Source organism: Rattus norvegicus, chromosome 3 (genome assembly GCF_036323735.1).
Source record: "Rattus norvegicus strain BN/NHsdMcwi chromosome 3, GRCr8, whole genome shotgun sequence".
Lineage (NCBI taxonomy): Eukaryota > Metazoa > Chordata > Mammalia > Rodentia > Muridae > Rattus > Rattus norvegicus.
This window is the reverse complement of record NC_086021.1, coordinates 140,207,286-140,228,139: the sequence shown is the minus strand read 5'-3', so window position 1 is coordinate 140,228,139 and position 20,854 is coordinate 140,207,286. Positions and strand designations below refer to the sequence as shown.

Genomic DNA, 20,854 nt, shown 5'->3' with positions numbered 1-20,854 from the left:
CACTGAAACATGAGCCACGTTTGCACATCTTTACTGCTACAAAGTGATCAGGCTCTCACACTCTTTCATATTCCTCTAATGCACAGTTTACTGTTTATCTCCTGTTAACATATAGTTGGGCTGTACTCAGCTTTGCTGCATTAAGGAAGATTCGCCCTCAGGTTCACGTCAAGTTGTCTGGCTATGAGATTGAAGGCTCCACTTCACTGGTAAAGGCCAAAGTGACCCCGCCAATCTGTGTCCTCCACTCCCTACTCCCATCCCTGACCTGACTGAAAATCGTCTAATTCCAGGTAGTGGTTTAGAATGGTTTGCCCACGGGTAATGTAAGCCTCTCCCTTCAGGACTATGGAGTCAGTTTTCACTGGCTTGGCACTATTTAATGATCTTCCTGACCTTTTCAAATGTGAGTCCCAGGAGGAAGGGCTCTCATGGAGAAGGTCCCATCGAAGGCCCCTGAGATGCTCCAGATTATGAGAGTTTGGAAGGGACTTACTACATAGAGCATCTCCCCAACACTCATGGTCTCAAGCAACAGACCGCAGGAGCTCGGTCTCTGGAACTTGACTATATGAGAAGGGCTTCCTGAGGGAGCACTGACTCTGAAGACTGGAGCCTTGCACAGAGAGGAGAATGAGCCTGCAAGCCCAGGAAGCAGTTCAGTATGGTGTCAAAAGGTAAAGACATAAACAGGAAACCACAGGCTGACAGATCTTACTAGTACAGATGTAAAACTCTTCAACAAAGTCATAGCAGAGGGATCTGGCAACAGCACACGAGATTTAGATCCCCTTAACACTTGATTGTGGTTTATCCTAGGAATCTAACGCATCAAGATATGAAGAGCTTGACTTGGGAGAAGCTGCCCCAAAAACAAATAAGATGCAGAAATTAATAAGACACATCTTAGTGGGATAAATGTGTAAAAACACACGGTCATCCCAGTAGACACAGAAAACGTATGGGATACATAAATCCAGTCCCTCTTTATAAGGAAAACAGTTGTCGAGGGAGGACCAAGAAGGGAACACACCTCCTGCCAATAAAGGGCATGCACCAAAGCCCACAGCTAGCATCACCTGGATGAACAGGGAGAAGAGGATAATTCCTTCCATAGATGCGTCTATTCAACACGGAGTTGGATGTTCTAGGAAGGGATTTGGCAAGAAAAAGAAACAAAAGAATCCAGGCTGAAGAAAAAATAAGACTGCCTTTATTGACGGGGCACTTGATCTTATACCTAGAAAGCTATGAAAATGTCACTAAAAACGATGGCTTATCAAGACTGTAGAATGTAAATTCAACATATAAAATCAACTATTTCTCTATACTACCAACAAAGGCAATTTGAGAAAATGGTTCTACTCTTTTTAGCAGCAATCAGAGAATAGAATGTGTAGGAATACATTTGAAAAAGAAGTATAAAATTTATATTCTGCATTACAAAGCAGCATTCAAATAAAGAAGTTTCGAGTAAGTGAAAAGGCCGCCTTTGTTCAGGGTCAGAAGACTGAGCAGGGCTGACTTTCCCACAGTCTGTAATGGTTAGGTGGGTTTGTTGTTATTCTGCGTTTTCTTTGTTTGCATTTCCTAAGATTACATTTTTTTCTTTTTTTTTTTTTTTTTTTTTTTTTTTTTACATTCTAAGTTTCCCTCTCCCAACTCCTCCAGGATCCTCCCCGCTGTTCCACCTCTCTACCTCCACACCCTGTCTTTCTCTTTAAAAAAACAAAAAAGCCCAAGAAACAAACAACAACAACAACAAAAAAAAAAAAACAAAAATGAAGGTTAAAAAAAATTACCAATAAAACACACAAACAAAACAACCCAAAAGCCCAAACAGAGCAAAACAAGACAAAAGAAAAAGTGTCTATAGAAACTGCCACCGAGTTTGTTTTGCGTTGGCCAAACTACTCTTGGCACGTCGCCCACCTGGGCGATGCTTCGTTTTTCCTTGGCGAGTAGACCTCAACTGCAGGTGGTTTCTTGGTTACTGGGGGGACCCTGTGTCCCCTTCCACCCCTCAGGCCCGGCACCCTGTCTGACTTGAACCTGTGCAGGCTGTCACTGCACTGCCACGGTCTCTGTGAGTTCCTATGCGTGCATCCTGCTGTGTCTGAAAGACGTTGTTTCTTGTGTGTCCTCCATCCTTTCTGCCTCTTTTCTATCTTCTCTTCCACAAAGACCCCTGAGTCTTGAAGGAAGAAGTTTGATGAAGACATCCCGTTTAGGCTTGGGTACTCCAAAACTTCTCGCTCCCTGCAAGTTGTCCACACCATACCTTTGCTCCGCCATCATGGACTCTAGCCCTCTGGAACTATGAGCCCTACTAAATACTTTCTTCTGTAAGTATCATGTGTGTGTGTGTGTGTGTGTGCGTGTGTGTGTGTGTGTGTGTGCGCGTGTGTGTGTGTGTGCACGCGTGTGTGTGTGTGCATGTGTGCGAGCGTGTGTGCGAGTGCATGTGTGCGAGCGTGTGTGCGAGTGCATGTACATGTGTGCACGGGTTTTCTGTGGAGATTCAAGGTCAAGGTCAGGTTTTGTTCCTCTTTAAAAAAGTTTTTAGATAAGGTCTCTTGTTGGATGTGGGGCTCATCAGTTTGGTTCAATGGCCAATGCTATCTAAAGGTGTCCCCAGTCTTTACCGGCATCCAACAGCTGCTAAGGCTGGGGTTACAGGCATGCACCGCTCTGGTGGTTGAATAAAATGGCCCCCATAGGCCCATGGGGAGTGGCGCTATTAGAAGGTGGCCTTGTTGGAGTAGATGTGGCCTTGTTGGAGTAGATGTGGCCTTGTTGGAGTAGATGTGGCCTTGTTGGAGTAGATGTGGCCTTGTTGAAGGAAGTGTATCACAGTGTGTGGTAGGGGGGAGGCAGGAGGGGGGCCGAGGTCTCCTATACTCAAGCTACACCCAGTCTGGTTCATAGTCTCCTGCTGCCTGTGGATCAAGATGTAGACCTCTCAGCTCCCTCTCCAGCACTGTGGCTGCCTGAGGGCCACCATGCTTCCCACCATGATCATGGACTAAACCTCTGACACTGTAGGGAAGCCCAGTTAAACCTTTTCCTTTGTAAGAGTTGCTCTAGTCACGGTGCCTCACCACAGCACTGGAGACCCTAAGACAACTGCCATCTGGGTTTTGTGCTTGGCATGCTTCACCGTGTCTGGCATTTCATCTGAAGGCAGGTCTTATGCTTGTGAAGTGGGCACGTTACTGAGCCAACTGACAACCCTGAGATTTTATGTATCAGTCAAGGGGGCAAATTATATAAATGAGGACATAAGAACTTGGGTTTATATAATCTGTAGAAAAGGACTGAGTAATTTTAATTGCTAAATTTAATACAAAATTGGGTAGCAATACTAAATATCATCTCCTTTATTTTGGCATCTTCACTCTACTAGGTTTTAATCAAGCAGCTTTAAAAAAATAAACACACCCAACTAATTTCCTATAAGCTAGCCAATGGTGTTAGAGAGCTATTGCAATGTTGGCTCAATCAACTGAAAATACTAGTTTAATGTCTCATTATCTAACAGTGAAATGGCCTTGAAGTGTACTTAATTAAAAGTACTCTTGGAATATGTGATGTCACACAAATCACCATTCTATTTCTAAAGTTTGGGTAATGTACTAGGCAGTTATTCAGTCTATGGCAATTCTTGCATACATGCTAAAGGGCATAGTCACATGACTATGTCAAAACAATATTCTCTAGATTAACAAAACCTAAAACCATGTGTTTCTTGAAAGGGAAATTATGTTGCAGTATAGTGATATCCGTATAATACCATATGTTGGGCCTGGAGAAATGTCTCAGTGGTTAAGAGCACTGGCTGCTCTCCCAGAGGACCAGAATTTGATTCCCAGCAACCACACAGTGACTCAAAACCATTTGTAACTCCAGTTCCAGGGGATCTAACTTCTGGCCTCCATAGACACTGCAGGCATGGGGTGCACAGACACATTTAAGACAAAATAACCATACACATAAACAATTAAAATCCTTATGTTGATGAAAATGAATAAACTTGCATATAATTTGTCTGTAGCTAGGTTATATGACTTTCTTTCCATGTGATTTGTAGACATGACGAGGAGGAGGAGGAAGAGGAAGAGGAGATTGCACGCTGGGTCTGATACTTCTTTACATCTCCCTTTGCCATTCAAAAACCACATTTGGCATCCATGGATACAGAGATATCAGAGGCCCAGAACAGATTCCAGTGGAGTCTGGGTCCTGGGCTCAAGGGCATTCGATCCCCACCAGCCTTCACTCACACTGTGAAATGACCAAATGCTTACTTCATGGCCCAGTGAGTCTTCAGATATTTCAGTGTGTCACACTGAGCAAAGACATGCTAAATCATCCACAGGGAATGTTTAAGGATGGGCAGAAGTGGTCAATGAATTCTCTCGGCATATCTCAGTGTGTACTAAAACTATAAAGAAAAGCAAATGACTGGCCTGCAGTAACATCAGGGTAATAGTTGTCTCAGTGTGAAAAAGGGACACAAAGACCCTGGAGACTAATGACAGCACTTCATTTCCTAAGCCAGTATGTGAGCACAATGCTCATTATTTTGCTGGCACTCGCTCTAATTTTTGTGCTGTCCTAGTTTGGATCTGTGGTTTCCCGTGAAAGCCTACATGTTAAAGGCTAGGAAATAGTATATGAGGTGGAATATATAAACATACATACACACACATACATACACACATATATAATGTACATGTATTTGTGTGTGTGTGTATATATATATATATATTCTCTTTTTAGTAATGCTTTGAGAATTTTGTAGAATGTTTTGATTATATTCACTCCAACTCTTCCTAGCTCCACCCTTTTCCTTAATCACCCAGATTTATATTCTTTCCCCACCCAAACCCTTCAAGACCAATGTGTGCTGCTCCAAATATCCCTGGACCTGTGGTCTTCCACTGGACAGTGGTTGACTCACTAAGGGCTATACTCTAGAAAAACCTGACTTTTCCTTTTTTAAAAAAATAGTATAGAATAGAGTTTATTTGGGGAGGCATGGGAAAGGGAATTGAGAAGGAAGTAGACACAAAGAAAGAGAGGTAACCAAACCCTGACTTTCTTTACCAGCTAATCGTCACTCAGTCCACATCTAGGGGTGGGGCTGTGAGCCTTGGGAGGGACAATGTTCCCTTTAGGGCTGAGCATTCTGCCGTCCATTGTCTTCTGCACCTTGGCCACTCAACAGCCTCTATATTAATAAAACCATCCACTGCAAAGACAAGCCTCCCAAATCAGGGTTGAGAGATGAGTTGATCCTGTCAGATATACAGCTGGCAAAATAAATTGCCCCATTTTGAGGCTGCCTCTTGTCCTCTGCTGTATAGAAGCTTCGTAGTTTCATAAGGTTCATTCATTGATTGGTGGTCTTAATGCCTGGGTGACCGGGGTCCTCTCCAGGAAGTCCATTCTTTTGCTGATAAGTTCAAACATAGTCTCTCCTCTCTCAGAGCCAGGGCATCAGGTTGAATCTTGTGCAGGGTCAGAGATGAGTACTGAGTTTCATTCCTCTATGTGTAGCTGCTCAGGTTGACCAGCATTGTTTATTCAGGGTGCACTGTTAGCTCACTGACAACATTCAGGTGGCTGTAGGAGTGTGGCTTTGTCTGTGGATCCTCCATTTTAGCACATTGATCAATGCGTCTGCTTTTATGTCACCACCATGGTAGTAGTCTCATAGTGTTTTCATTATGATAGCCTTAGGGTTTTCCTGCTGTGAACAGACACCATGACCAAGGCAAGTCTTACAAAGAATTTAATTGGGGCTGGCTTACAGGTTCAGAGTTTTAGTCCATTATCATCAAGGCGGGAACATGGCAGCATCCAGGCAGACATGGTGCTGGAGGAGCTGAGAGTTCTACACCTTCATCCGAAGGCTGCTAGCAGAATATGGGTTTCCAGGCAGCCAGGATGAGGGTCTTATTTCTCACATGCACAGTAATACACCTACACCAACAGGGCCATACCTTCTAAAAGTGCCACTCCCTGGGCCGAGCATACACAAACCAACCCAGCAGTATAACTTGAAATCTAGGATGAGGATATTTTTCTCAGTTCTGTTATTTGGTATTGCTTTGTCTATTCTAGGTCTTTTGAATTTCCGTATTGTGGTAGTTTGAAAGAAAATGGTCCCCATAGGCCAATAGAGAGTGGCACTATTAGGAGGTGTGGCTTTGTTGGAGGAGGCGTGGCCTTTTTGGAGAGAGATAATGCCACTGGGAATGGGCTTTGAGGTTTCAGATGCTCAAGCCAGTCTCTCTCTCTCTCTCTCTCTCTCTCTCTCTCTCTCTCTCTCTCTCTCTCTCTCTCTCCCCCTGCTGCGTGCAAATCCAAATGTAGAATTCTCAGCTAATTTCTCCAGCACTATGTCTGCCTACGTGCCACCATGCTTCCCATTATGATAATGGGCCAGCCCTCTGAACTGTGAGCCAGCCCCAATTAAATGTTTCCTTATAAGAGTTGCTATGGTCATGGTGTCTCTTCACAGCAAGAGAGACCCTAACTAAGGCACATGAAGTTTAGGTGTTTTTTTTTTTTTTCCTTTCAACTTCTATGAAAGAATTGAGTTGGGATGTTGGTAGAGATTGCATTGAATCTGTGATTGCTTTTGGTAGAATGGTCATTTTCATTATATTAATCCTGCCAATCTATGAGTGTGGTAGATCTTTCTATCTATGGTATCTTTTAAGTTTTTTTCAGTATCTTAAAGTTTTTATTGTATAAGTCTATCATCTCTGGTTAGATCTATTCAAAAACTATATATTTTAATATGTAATAAATATATAATTTATATTATATTAAGATTTACTTTATGACTGGGTGGTGGTGGTGGCACTCATGCCTTTAATCTCAGCCCTTAGGAGGTAGAAGCAGGCAGATCTCTGTGAGTTCAAGGCCAACCTGGTCTACAAAGATAGTTCTAGGACAGCGAATGCTAGGCAAAGAAACCTTGTCTCAAAAAAAACCCCACACAAACAAAAAGATTTATTTTATGTATATGAGTGTTTTGCCTGCGTGTATGTATGTCTATTATATGTGTACCTGGTGACTATGGAGGTTAAAAGAAGACATCGGAATTCCTGGAACCTGGGTTCTCTGCAAGAGAAACAAGTGTTCTTAGCTGCTGAGCCATCTCTCTAGCCCTCATCCCCATAAATATTTTTGAGGTGACTATCGATGTTACTATTTCTTTCTTGGTGTGTTTGTTGTGTCTTTGTGAGTTTGTGTAGGAAGGCTCCTGATTTTTGTGTGATGATTTTGTATTCTGTTGCTTTGCTGAATTTATCAGCTGTAGTTTCCTGGCAGAGACTTTACGGTCTTTTATGAATAGAATTATAACAACTTCAAACATGAACACTGAACTCTCTTCCCTGTTTGACTCCTTCTTGTCTGATTGTTCTAAGACTTCAAGCACTATATTGAACAAGAGGAGGAGGAGTGACATCTTTGTCTTGTTTCTGATTTAGTGGAAATGCTTTGGGTTTTTCTCCATTTAGGATGATGTTAGCTATGGGAGGTATTGCCTTTATTATGCCTGCCTGCCTCTGACTCCCAAGTACTTGGGTTAAAGGTGTGTGCAACCATGCTCGACCCGAGACTTCTCACATTTTTTGATGTAGGTACTTAGTGCTGTAAACTTTCCTCTTACGACTGCCTTCATTGTGCCCCATAGGTTTGAAAATGTCATATTTTTATTTTTATTCAGATCAGGGAAATTCTAATCTCCTTCTTGATTTCTTCCTTTATCCAGTTTTGGTTCAGTTGTTGAGCTTTTATGAATGTGTGTACTTTCTATCTTTCCTATTGTTGCTGATATTCTGTTTTAATCCGTGGTGGTCGGCTAAGAAGGCTGGATGTGGTTTCAGTTTCCCTGTGTCTGTTGAGAGGTGCTCTGTGTCCTAATATGTGGTCTGTTTTGGAGACAGCCCCACAGGCTGCTGAGAAGGGCATGTTTTCTTTAGTATTTGGGTAGAATATTTTGTACCTATGTTAGGTCCACTTGATTTATAATGTCATTTAACTCCAGAGTTTCTCTGTTTAGTTTCTTTCCAGATGTCATTGTCTGTGAGGAGAGACGGGTATTAAGGAGTCACCCACTGTTACAGTTTCAGTGTTGATTTGTCATATGAAGTCTAATAGTGTTTCTTCTATGAAATTGGGGTGCTCCTATATTTGATGCATGTGGTTTTAGGATTCTAATACTTCATTGGTAGCTTTTCCTTTCATGAGGATAATGTGGTCCTCATTTGTTTTGCTTGCAGTCTATCTCTGTCAGATATTAGCTACGCCTGCTTCTCTCCTGGCTCATTTGCTTGGCACACCTTTCCCCACTCTCTTAACCACTTTTCCGTCCTTTTCCCTAAGGAAGTGTTTATTGTTGGTCCTGAGATGCATTTCTTGGAGGCAGCAAAAAGGTAAATTCTATTTTCTGATATAGTCTGTGTAGGCTTAGATTTTTCAAAACCTACTTTTAATAAGGGTTCACAAATGCTTCAACCCCCTTCATAGCCAACCGTCCAAAAGTAGGGGGGAAGGATAGTAAATAGGACAAAGGATGTGGATGGCTCAGTGGTTAAGAGCACTGACTGCTCTTCCAGAGGTCCTGAGTTCAATTCCCAGTAACCACATGGTGGCTCACAACCATCTGTAATGAGATCTGGTGCCCTCTTCTGGTGTGTCTGAAGACAGCTACAGTTCACTCACATATATAAACTAAATAATTGTTAAAAAAAAAAAAAACAAACAAACAGAAGTAGTTCCTTGGGGGCAATTCCAATCTCTGTCACCAGCAGTCCAGTTCAGTAGTGTCAGGATACCAAACACCAATCAGCAGTGGTAGCATGATCCAGCAGAAACTGCCAGGCCTCCACCTTAATTGGCATGAGTCAGCAGGAGTGACCAGGACCAGCAGGAATGCTAGGAGTTTTCTGCTGTGCTTCTCTCCACGAAGTGACGATAGGAAACCAATGAAGAGTTGCACAGCTGGCTATGCAAGTTCCCCATCACTGTCCGTTAAGTTCTGCTTATACTCTTTCTGAATATCAGGTGTCCTCTCATGGATCTCAGCAATACATCACATGAGCTGCTTCAGTAAAACATCACATGAGTCTGCATCACATGACACAACCTTAAATTTCCACTTCAAATCTGCTAGTCTGTGTCTTTATTGGTAGTTGAGACCATCGATATTAAGAGTTATTGAGCCTGGTTCAGTGGTTAATAACACTAGCTGTTCTTCCAGAGGATGAATGTTTGAGTCCCAACATCCAAACTATGGTTCATAATTGTCTTCATAACCAGTTCTAGGACACCTGGTGTCTTCTAGCATTTATGGGCACTGCATGTATGTGATACATAAGTACAGGCAAAATACCCATATGCAGAAAAATTATCATTAAGCAGTATGTATTAATTTCTATCATTTTGTTGTTTTTGTGGTACCCTGTTAGACATTTTATTCAGTATTCTGGAATTGTTACTTGTGCATGTTGGGGTGTGTTTAACTTTTTTTTTCCAGGCCTGAGTATTCTTTTCAGTATATTTTGTAGAGCTGGCTTACTTGTCAAGAATTTCTTTAAAGTTTTTTAACAGAGGAAAAAATTTCCTTTTCCTTTAATTATGACTGGAAGTTTTACTGGGTATAGCACTTTGACTGCCATTTGTAGTTTTGTATAATTTATGGAATTTATTTTAGTCCCTTCTGGCTCCATTAAAATGTGTGTTGTGATTCTGATGGACCTGCATTTATATGTGATTTGATCTTTTTCTCTTGCTGCTTTCAATATCTTTCATTCTGTACATTTAGTGTTTTGGTTTTTTTTTATTATGATGTGCTTTTTTTGTCTGATTCTATTTGATGTTGGTATACCTCTCAGACCTTGATGCGCATCACTTTCCTTAGAGAAGTTTTCTTCTATAATTTTTATTGAAAAATGTTCTCTCTTCTGACCTGGGTCCTTCCACCTTTGACACCTGTTATTCATAGTTGTTCTGTCTTTTATAGTTAGTGTCCCAGAATTCCCACATACTGTATTCTTGGTGTTTTTGGATTTGCCATTTTGATCAGGGGATCCAATTCTTCCACCTGTCTTCAAGACTTGATGTTCTCTCTTCTCTTCCATTCAGTCTACTGGTGAGAATTTCCTGAACATTGTGTCTGAATTTGTGGAATTTTCAAGTTTTCATTTTGTCTTATTCCATCTATAGAACACTTCATGAATTTGTGTGTCATCTGTCTTGGTTATGGTTTCTATTGCTGTGAGAAAACACCATGACCAAAAAGCAAATTGAGGGGGAAGGATGGATTGGGCTTACACTTCTACATTATAGTCTGCCACTGAGAGAATACAGAACAGGAACTCACACAGGGCAGGAACCTGGAGGCAGGAGCTGATTCAGAGGCCATGGAGGGTGCTGCTTACAGGCTTGCTCCTCATGGCTTGCTCAGCCTGTTTCCTTATAGAACCCAAGGCCACCAATGCAGGTATGGCAACATGTACAGTGGGCTGGGCCCTCCCACACTGATCACTAATTAAGAAAAGGCCTTATAGCCAGATCTTATCGAGGCATTTTCTAAATCAGGGCTCCTTCCTCTCTGATGACTCTAGCTTGTGTTAAGTTGACATAACACCAGCCAGTACACCATCTTCATGCAGTCCTCTCTCTGTGGTTCCAATTTTAGTATATGTACTGCTGAGGCAAGCACACATTTTGGACTTTTTGAGAGATTCTATTAAAATTTTATTTTATAGCTTGTATTTTTCCATTCTTTCATCCAACTGGGCTTTCACATCTTCAGTCTAGCATCCTCTCTAAGTTCTTTTATTGTTGCTCTTTTGAAATCACTGTCTTGTACATCATCGAAGGGAGCATCATCACAGCAGGAAGCCATTGCTATGAAAGTACTAATTTCTGATTAAAACTGATTTGTTTATGTTTGTAAGTTTGTGATTGGACCTAAGCAACTGGAGCTAGGTCACTGGCAGTTTTTGATAGGGAATATTGTCTCCCATTTGTTGAGTGAAACTGTTTCCAGCTATCTTGATTTGTCAGGTGGTTGACGTGGGACTTATGGTTCAGCCTTTGGGCAATTCAGTGTTGATGTTCAAATGGAGTTCTAGGAGCAGTCCCAGCTCAGTTCAAGCGGATTGTTTTCTAATCTCAGTAGCAGACCTTCCATAGAGTTTTAGGATTCTTACACTCGGTTTTCAAGAGTCTGGGGAGGTGCTCAGAACTTTTCCTCATGTTAATGAGTGCTGGTGGAATTTTCTGTAAGAACTTGGGATGTCCTATGTAAAGAGGAGGGTGGGGTAGGATGTAAGGCAGGTATGGAACACAAGCTCCCCAAAGCCAGTAGCAGAGGTAGATGGAGTTACCAGTGTGTGCACAAGCTAGACATGAGAAGAAGTGTGCTCTGATAGGTATGTATGGGGATGGGGTGAGAGTTGGACCTCCCTGCCTCTATGTAGAAAGAGCTCCAGAAAGGCAGGCAGGGCTCATGGTCTTTGAAAGGTTAGTTTTAGCTTTCATGCATGTATAAGTTTCATGTTTAGTGTTTTTTTACCCTCATAACCCATTATCATCTTTTCCTTACCCCTTCCCTTCCCATTAATCCCCTTGGCCCCTAAACAGGTTTTGCTTTTTAAATATTTATTGTATTTCTATTTATGTGTATGTCTGTGTGCACGTGTGCCTGAATAAATTAATGTGCACTCAAGTGTATGGGTGCATGTCTGTGGAGGCTGGAGAGCACCGGGTCCCCTGGAAGTAGTTACAGATGCTTGTGAGCCACCTGATGTGGGGTCTGAGGACCGAACCCAGGTCCTCTGCAGCACCAGTATGTTCTCCAAATGACTGAGCACCGACCATACTCTTTCCTAGATAGTTTTCTGACTTCTTTCATGTTATGGTACACACATGACTCTGTATCATGTGTTCTAGATCTAGGAACCATGGGGAGAAAGAATACTGACTTTCTGAATGGGTGTAATTTGCTTGTTCTTGTCACCTCCAGTTACATCCATTTTCCAGCAGATGGCACGACTTCATTCTTTATGGCTGAAAAGAATTCTACTGTGCAGTCATACCACACTTGCCTATCTGTATCAGTCAAGCTTCTCTAGAGAAACCAAACTTATAGACTGAATCTCTCTCTCTCTCTCTCTCTCTCTCTCTCTCTCTCTCTCTCTCCCCTCTCTCCATAACATACATACATACATACATACATACATACATACATACATACATGCACATGGAATTATTAGAATGACTTACATGTTGTGGTCCAGCTAGTCCAACAATGGCCGGCAGGTTAAGAACAGAAAGTCCAAGAACCCAGAAGTTGTTCAGTCCACAAAGGTGGATGTCTCAGCTGGTCTCCAGTATAAGCTGGAATCCCAAGGAAGTAGGCTTTAATGCCAGTGAAGAAATGGACTTTTGGGCAAGATGAGAGAGCAAAGAGGTAAAGAGCAAAGCTTCCGTCTTCCATGTTTTATATACTCTTCCATAAGAAGCTGTGGCCTAGATTACAGATGTGTCTACCTCCATCAAGATCCGGATTAAAGATGAGTCTTCTCACCGGGAAGGACTGAACTAGAAGTGAATTCACCCACTTCAAAACAAGCAAAACAAACAAACAAACAAAAACCCAATTTCACAAGCGTGCCCTCCATTTCTGGATTGTAGTTCATGCCCAAGGCAGTCAAGTTGACAACTAAGACTAGCCATTGCACTATCTCTCTGTTGATGGTCACCTATGTTGGTTTTATAGTTAAGCTATTATGAATAGTGTTGCAGTAAACATTGATTTACAAGTATCTTTGTGATATGTTGACTAGGAGTCCTTTGGCAGAAAACCAGGAGTGGTGCTGATGGTTACATGGTATATTAATCAGGGTTCTCTAGAAGAACAGAACTTATAGAATAAATCAACCTGTCTGTCTGTCTGTCTGTCTGCCTGCCTGCCTGCCCATCCATCCATCCATCCATCCATCCATCCATCCATCCATCCATCCATCCATCCCTCCACCCATCCATCAAGGGGATTTATTAGAATGGCTTATAGGCTGTGGTCTAGCTAGTCCAATAGTGGCTACCTACCAACAGAAGGTCCAAGAGTCCAGTAATTGTTCAGTCCATGAAGCTAGATGTCTCAACTGGTCTTCAGTATACACTGGAATCCCAAAAGAAGTAGGCTGTAATGCCAGTGAAAGAATGGACTTGCTAGTGAGAGTGAGAGCTAGCAGGCAAAGAGAAAGCAAGCTTTCTTCTTCTATGTCCTTTATTTAGGCTACCACCAGGAGGTGTGGCCCAGATTAAAGGTAGGTCTTGCCACCTCAAAAGAATTGGATTAAATATTTATTGTCCCACCTCAAAGATTTAGATTAGATAGAAGTGGGTCTTCCCATGTCAAATGGTTTAATTAAGAACAAATTTCCTCAGGTATAGCCAGCTGCTTGGGTTTTAGGATAATCCAGATGTAGTAAAGTTAACAACCAAGAGCAGCCATACAAGTCCACTCAGGGCCAACTTAACCCACAATCATATCCTTCTATGCCAGGCTTTTTTCCAAATGAAAACAATAACCAGGTCATAATTATGTCTGACGTGATATAACTATCCCTCATACAACCACAACCAGATTATAAATTTAAAAGAGATGAAAATTTTCCTTGAAGGACATCCTTTTAGTATCTCAATCTTAAATATGATAACCATCGATATTCTCTTAATTGATGTAACGTTACATGATAGAAAAATTAAGGGATGAAAATATAAATATCTGTTCAAACACATTCTTAACAAAATATGGCAAACACTCATGCCAATTATGATCCTCATTTCTGCAACTGGTCACATGACCTTAGCTTCCTGTACTACCCATCTGTATTTCCTCCATCCTCAGCAAGCACCCCTCAGCAGGTCTTGGCTCTTTTCCTGGAGAAGTTACTCACACCTTCTCCATGGTCTAAATGGTTTGTGCCCTTTGTTATCCTGCCTGGATTAGGCTGATGTAGTTTCCCATTGACTTTAATCACAGGACATGGTAGCACCATCAAGAGATGCCCTAAAGCAGTGGTTGTCAACCTTCCTAATGCTTCAACCCTTGAATACAGTTTCTTGTGTTATGGTGACCCCAACCATAAAATTATTTTCATTGCTACATCATAGCTGTAATTTTGCTATCATTATGAACCATAATGTAAATATGTGTGTCTTCTGATGGTCTTATCTAACTTTTGTGAGAGTGTCATTTGGTTTCCCAGAAGAGGTTGTGACCCACACTGTTTGAGAACTGCTGCCCTAAAGGATCTCCTGCCCTCCAGAAAGAATCTTTCTTACTTAGATTCTGAAGAAGTAATACCATGTCCCCTTGGTAGTGTGGTTCAATCACTCCTCCTGACATTTATTCCTTTCTTAGCCTGTTTGCTTAAAGGTATCAGAAGCCCAAAGTGACCAGGGGGAAGTCTGAGCTTCCAATTCAATAGAACTGTAATGTATTTCCCGGAAGGAGCACAGACCTCTCTGGAATCAAAACTTCTGGGCCATCAGAACTTAAGGTCGTGGGAAAGGGAAGCAAAAACATTTCTATTGGATTGTTAGAGGTCATGGTAAGTGGAACTATTTCCTTTTCCACTCCTTGATTCCTGGACCCATGGATCCTGGCTATGAGAGAAACTGTCCCACCCACCCATATATTGGATGCTGGAAAATTGGTGAGCTATCTGCTAAAGAAGTATGTGGATAGATCTCTCCAAATGGGCAAAGGGTGTGAAGGTACTTGTGTCTCTTGTAAATGTTTATCAAAAGGTGACCTCAACTGAGGAGGAGTTCAATAATCAATTAGATTGGATAAGCCATTCTATTGGCAGTAAGCCTCTTTCCCACCCATTCTTGTCCTCCATTCAGCCATCCCCAAAGGCCCATCAACAAAGTGGCCAGGGTGGCAGAGATGGGGATTATGCATGGGAGCAATAACATGGATTGCCACTCACCAAGGTGACCTGGCTACAGTTGCTGCTGAGTTCTAGACCTGCCAACAGCAGAGACCAACACTGAGACCCAGATATAGATAGCACCATTCCATCAGAGTGACCAGCCAGTGACCTGGAGGCAGGTTAATTACATTGGAGAACTTCCTTTGTAGAAAGGACTACACATTGTTCTTACTAGAGTAGATACTTGTTCTGATTATGGGTTTGCCTTTCCTACATGTAATGCTTCTGTCAAAACCACCACGCATGGACTTATAGATTATGTATATTAGCTCATGTATATAGCTCATGGTATTCCATACAGCATTGCTTTGACCAAGAGACTCATGTCACAGCTAGAGAAGTGTGATAGTGGGCCCATGATCACGGAATTCACAGGTCTTATACTATCTTGCAGTATCCGTCTTGTGGGAATGGGAAGGAAAAACATTCCTCGTGGGAATTTTCCAGTCCTGTTCTTCCCAAGTCTCTGACAATCCAGCCAATCCATGGGCTACAGCTCATGAATCAGTCAGCAATCACACATCTGGCTGTTTCTCCTTCCAAACAAAATGTATGACCATGTGTACTGCCCGAAGTTCTGCCCACTGTGAAGATTTCCCTTCCCTTCCCAGCCTTCAGGGTTGTAATGCTGCAGCTGTCTACTTCTGCATGATACCCAAAACCATCAGTAACCCAGACCCCATCATCTTCTCTTCCTCAGTCAATCCATCCTAGGAAACACCCCACGAAGCTATAGGTACATGCCTGGCAGCAGAAAGTATTGTAGAAACCACAGACATTTAGGTAAGTTCTTCATGTGACCTGCGTGTGCCTTCAGGGCCCAAGCTCGGGCCAGTCATGGATTTACCACCTCTATTTGATAACGGATTTCTGCTGTGGACATCCTACTTCATAACTTAGTGGGTCTGATAAAACATAGTTCATGATGGACAGCTCAGGTCACACGATAACTTGGTGCTCCATTGTTAAACATTTAGTTTTCACTAAGGCCCCAGAGCAGGTCACGAGGTGTCTCTCAAAGGGAGAATACTCATCTGCAGATGATGAGTATTCATCATCCAAAATCTCCAAAGGTCTTTTCTGTGATTCACCTAGACGTCTTACCTCAAATGGTTTAATTAAGGGGAACAAAATCCCTCACAGATGTGCCCAGCCATTTGGGTTTTAGTTAATTACAGATGTCAAGTCGATAGCCCGGAGTGGTCATCACACATGGCAAGTCAGTTTTGAGTCACTTGAGAAAGATACACACTGACTTCTGTGGTGGGTGATCTTCTTTATGTTGCCATCTGCAGTGCAATTATCTTCTCCTTTGGCCACATATTTGTAATTTATTCTTTTCCTTTTTTTTTTTTTTGAGACAGGGTCTTTCTACATAGTCCTGGCTGTTTTGGAACTCACTGTGTAGACCAAGCTGGCCTCAAACTCAGAGACCCATCTGCCTCTGCCTTCTGAGTATAAGGATTAAAGGCGTGCCCCACCGCTCCTGCATGTTATTACTTTCTTAATGATAGCCATTCTGAGGGAGTAAGATGGAATCTCGCTCGTTGTGGCTTTGGTTGACGTTTTGCTGATGGCCGCTACAGAGGTGGACAGCTTTCATATTTACTGACCATTTGAGTCTCATTCTTTAGGAGCCATTTATTCCAGTAGTCCATTTACTGAGTTGAAGTCTTCAGCATTTTGAATTCTTTGCTTCATCTGGATATTTTCTGTCAGATGTGTAACTAACAGTTTATCTCGTTCTGCGGACTGTCTCTTCACTTACTCATTTCCTGTGCCATACACAAGCTTTTGAATCTCATATGGTCCCATTTGTAAGCTGTTGGTCTAATTTCCTGAGTGACAGGCAGCGGTGACGAAGTCCTCACCTGTGCCTCTGTCTTGAAGGGTTTTTCCTCTATTTTCTCTTCTAATGGTGTCAGAGGTTCAGGTCTTTGATTCAGTTGGATTTGATTTTTGTTCAGGGAAAGCTTTTGTGATCTAGTTCCATTATTCTACACACAGACGTCCTGTTTCCTCAGCATGCTTTCTTAAAGAGGCTGTCTTCCCCAAGATGCATTTTCTGCATCTTTGTTAAAACTCAGGTTACTATAGCTACATAGGTTTCCATCTGGCTCCTTTATTCTATTCGACTGCTCTCCATGCCTGTGTCTGTGCTGGCGCCATGCTGTTTGCTGCTATGGCTTTGGAGTACAGAGAGAAAGCAGAAATGGTGGTGCCCTAAACGTTATCTTTGCTCAGGTTGCTTTATCTGGAGTCTTTGGAGATTCCCTGTAGCCCTTTTTTTTTCTTGAGGAATTTTGGCCTGGCAAAGAGGGTATTAGAGGATAGCAGGATCACATAAGGCTTAGGAGTTAGCATTAAGGCCCTTCTTGCTAAAGATTGGAACAGTATTAATACCTCAGGGCTGTTCTGCTTCTGTTGCTCAGCACAGCCTATCTTCAGGATGACCATCTTCTGGCTGGTCACCTCAAGGGTGTGTAGCCCCTGGACACAGGCAGAGAGATGTGTGTTAGCCACGGACACATAGACATTTCTGGCAGATACCAGGAGGGGCATTCATGTCCTTTGTTTGCCTCTGCTGGCCATGACACTCTCCATATGACTTTTAGGATTATTTCTTTCCTAGTTCTGTTGGGATTTGATTTATCCAAATCTAATTGTGTCTGTAAATTGCTTTTGGCAAGACAGCCATCTTCACAGTGTCCATTCTTTTAATCCATGGTGTGAGATGCCTGTCCCCAAGGAACATGTCAGTCCCTCCTGAGGACTGCTGAGGGCAACTGTCTCAGAGGAAGGAAGAATCTGGCTGTCTGCAAGAGCTGACAATACAGAGACATCACGGATGGGACAGTGACACTGTGAGATGTGCAGCAGAGTAAAGTCCTGGGCACATCTCTGTCCTGGGCAGCATTTCTGGCTTATATGCAAATGCCCACATGCAGTTTCCTGTTGCACAGGGAAGAATACAGTGGGCCTGTAGTCTTGTGTCTCTGTAGCTGCCTGTGCCTATCTGACTGTGTCTTTATGGTTGTGTGTGGCTTTAAGATTGAACTTGAGCTCAGCACCAGTTGTCTCTCCTTTGAGGCCATGATGTAAAGGCCTCAAAACCTGAGGGAAACTCTGTAAGTTGGTGACTAGATGCTAAGCTGCAGCATAAGCCCCTGATGGTTCGTGTCTTCATTCTCTGAGGGACCAGGGTCCTCTGCTCTCAGACTGATCAGATCTTGGTATCTCCCCATCCATGTGCTTTGAGCTCCTCTTCCCACTTCCTCCCCATCACAGCTGGCCTCCAACTGCTCTAAAAAAGCAAACTGCTCAGAAACATCCATGCCTGCGACATGGCGGGAACCAGGAGATGCTGGCACACTGCAGTCTTAGTGTTATGTGTCACCCTTACCATGCCCGGTGGCTTTCCATCCAAAGAAGTCTCTCTACTAGAAGCCATTTCATTCCCCAGGGTGCTGGGCACACTCACATGGTATGTCTGGAAAGCTTGAGGCTGTCGATCACTGGTCACTTTCCTAACCTCCAACTTTCCATGAACTTCTCCCTGACTCACTAGTACACCTCAATCTGGGGTCCAGACTGGCTCGGGAGGGACATCTTGTCCAATTCATTAGTCAGTCTGATGGGGGCTCTGACAGTTGAACTGATTCTGTTTCCAAGGAACCAACTGGCAGATGATTCTGATTGGCTCAGCAGCTGGTCACCAGCTGCCTGTCTGAAAGGCCTATAAAGGCTGCCTGAGGAAGAGAAGGGATGGGAAGCTGTCTGGGGCATGTCTGATTGACTTGTCTCTGGACTTACGTGCAGCTCTTCTCTGCAAGGTCCTTCAGGATTCAGAGTCAGAGCCATCTCTAGAAGCTTCTTCATGTGGAGCACCACATAAACCACCATGCTCCACCTCGGTGTAAGCCACATACCAGGAATTACCCAGTCCTCACAAAGGACCAACTGAAGAGTTTTTAAATATTGGGTATTACTCCTTGAGTATTAGACATTCAGGAAGGTGCTGGAATCTCAGCGAACCTCATCGCACTCCTGCTCTAAGAAAAAAAGGTGGCTTAAAGGCACCTTACGCAGAGAAGGCATGGATGGACTGGGAATGGACTGTCAGGGAGGAAGGGTGGGATCCAGGTGGTGCTGTGCTTCCGGTGCCTGGTAACCTTCCCTAAGCTCCTCCCCCGCCACAGCGGCTGCTGTTAGGAACAGGACTCCCTTCAAGTGTGTCTGAGACCTCCCAGAAGGGAATGGCTGCATCTTAACTCAGGCCAAGACCAAGGCTGGCATGGTATGAATGGCAGGAGAGGGTGGTGTACCCATGGGCATGTAGGGAAGAGGAACCTTTGCTTGCTTCCCTGCAGGACATGGTTTATACCACAGAGCTCACACTATGTCCCTTGTGCTGGATCCTCCTCCTGCAAGGTTGTGTCACTGAGTCTGCCTCATTAGCTTTGATTTGCATTTTCCCAAAGCTTACTGAGCTCCAGTGCTTGTGTTGTTTGGCCATTTTTATACTCTTTAGTAAAATATCCAGGTTCTTGCCTGGTTTTTAATAGAGCTGTTGGGTTTTCTGTTGTAGAGTTTGGGAAAGTGGCTTCTTGTACATTTTTTAAAAATCTAGTTCTGGTTATATGGATTGGCTTAACTTTCTGAGAGTCCATTAAGATCATCATTATAACTGATAAGGACAATGTTATTATATGTGAATCACATATATAATATCTCAATAAAAGTTAAAAATACCTTGTCAACAAGAACTAGGATGAGGAGAAACAGACAAATACACATAATTTCAAAAGGACAGAGCGATGAGGTCGGTTGTCATTGGGAAAATCACAGTGACATAGGCTTCCTTTTCTTGTGTGTAACTGTGGAGTCTGCATGCATGTGTATGTGTTAGCTTGTGTGTAGATACATGTACGTGTGGTTACCCAGGTATATGGAAGGCTGAGATTGATGTTGGGGCTCTTTGCTGATTTTCCGTCTTATTTATTGAGGCAGGGTTTCTTTTTTTTTTTTTTTTCCGGAGCTGGGGACCGAACCCAGGGCCTTGCGCTTCCTAGGCAAGCGCTCTACCACTGAGCTAAATCCCCAACCCCTGAGGCAGGGTTTCTTAAGTGAACCCAATTATGGCTAATGTGGTTAGTCAGCTTGCTTTAGGATCTCTTGTTTCTACCCTCAGAGAGCCAGAATGCCAGGTGGCTCCCATGCCCAACTGGAGTTTACCTAGGTTCTGGAGATCCGAATTCCAGTCTTCATACTTGTACATCAAGTGCTTCAACCACTGAACCATTTCCCCAGCCTACTCTTTCTTTCTCTTTCTAACCTTTCTCCTCCTCTTCCTCTTCCTCCTCCTCTTCCTCTTCTTCCTCTTCCTCCTCTTCTTCTTCCTCCTCCTTCCTCCTCTTCCTTCCTCCTCCTCCTCCTTCTTCCTCTTCCTCCTCTTCCTCCTCTTCTTCCTCTTCTTCCTCTTCCTCCTCCTCCCCCTCCTCCTCCTCTTCTTTCCTTCTTCTCCTCCTTCTCCTCCTCCTCCTCCTCCTCCTCCTCCTCCTCCTCCTCCTCCTCTTCTTCTTCTTCTTCTTCTTCTTCTTCTTCTTCTTCTTCTTCTTCTTCTTCTTCTTCTCCTCCTTCTTCTCCTTCTCCTCCTTCTTCTTCCTCTTCTTCCTCTTCTTTCTCTTCTTCCTCTTCCTCCTCCTCCCCCTCCTCCTCTTCTTCTTTCCTTCTCCTCCTTCTCCTTCTCCTCCTTCTCCTTCTCTTTTTCTCCTTCTCCTTCTCTCCTTCTACTCCTCCTCTTCCTCCTCCTCCTT

The 20,854-nt window shown here is 43.1% G+C and overlaps 1 long non-coding RNA gene across 4 annotated transcripts in view; it reads right to left on the bottom strand.

Moving 5' to 3' along the window:
* LOC120101670 (uncharacterized) overlaps window positions 1–20,498 on the bottom strand; it is a 90,960-nt gene extending 70,462 nt beyond the window's left edge. The window contains exons 1-3 of one of the 4 annotated variants that reach the window (XR_010064907.1): window positions 18,442–19,816; window positions 13,141–13,213; window positions 12,316–12,429 (exon numbers count right to left, since the gene is read on the bottom strand). This is a non-coding gene — a long non-coding RNA (uncharacterized LOC120101670). Of the gene's footprint in view, window positions 1–12,315; window positions 12,430–13,140; window positions 13,214–15,284; window positions 17,529–18,441 lie in introns of those variants that run through there. The other 3 variants (XR_010064906.1, XR_005502476.2, XR_010064905.1) reach the window with 3 other exon arrangements.
* Between the last annotated feature and the right edge of the window lie 356 nt (window positions 20,499–20,854).